The sequence below is a fragment of the Cajanus cajan genome, chromosome 2, assembly GCF_000230855.2.
Source record: "Cajanus cajan strain Asha chromosome 2, NIPB_CcT2T_4, whole genome shotgun sequence".
Lineage (NCBI taxonomy): Eukaryota > Viridiplantae > Streptophyta > Magnoliopsida > Fabales > Fabaceae > Cajanus > Cajanus cajan.
In genome coordinates, this window is record NC_138518.1 from 52,402,511 (window position 1) to 52,403,266 (window position 756).

Consider the following 756-nt stretch of genomic DNA (forward strand, 5'->3'; position numbering starts at 1 on the left):
TTCTCTCTTCGAGGAGTGTCATAGAAATTATGAGAAGCTACCACCTGTTCAGTAGTATCTTCTTTTTCTCCAGTAAAAATTGAGGTACAATCTACTGCAGTGTGCCCTTGTTCCCTACAAAGGTCACATACTTGATTTGTAGCCACTGAATTAACCTTAGCTTTTTCCATCTTGTCTAATCTTTGATTAAGAGTATCAAATTTTGCTAAGAGTAACTCAATATTGTTCACTTCATATCGCCCCGGAGTTCCTTTCCTTGCTGTGACTTCTCTTTCACTGTATTGGCTGTGATTTGAGGCTACATTTTCCAAAATAATCATGCAGTCATTAATAGGTTTCCCCATGAAAGATCCTCCAGCTGCTGAGTCTAATATCATGGTGCTTTGTTGGTCCAATCCTTCAAAGAAAAATTGGATGGTAAGCCAACGGTTGAAGCCATGTTGTGGGCATGCTTGAAGATATCCTTTGAACCGCTCCCATGCTTCATAAATAGTCTCTCCAGTGCCTTGTTGGAAATTAGTGATTTTCTTCCTCAATTCTTTAGTTTTAGAAGGAGGAAAGAATTTCTCTAGAAAAGCTCTTTCACATAATTCCCAAGTTGCTATCTTTTCTCTAGGCACTGTTCTTAGCCACACCTTTGCCTTATCTCTCAAGGTGAGTGAGAATAAGCGGAGTCGCATTCCATCAGAAACTTCATCATCAAATTGCTGGGTCTCACAGATTTCCAAGAACCCCTCTAAGTGGTCATTAGGATCT

At 39.8% G+C, this 756-nt stretch overlaps 1 non-coding gene across 1 annotated transcript; it reads left to right on the forward strand.

Moving 5' to 3' along the window:
- The first annotated feature begins 432 nt into the window (after positions 1-432).
- LOC145955369 (small nucleolar RNA R71) lies at positions 433-539 on the forward strand. The gene has a single exon (XR_014431983.1). It is a non-coding gene; the product is annotated as a small nucleolar RNA R71 (small nucleolar RNA).
- The last annotated feature ends 217 nt before the right edge of the window (positions 540-756 follow it).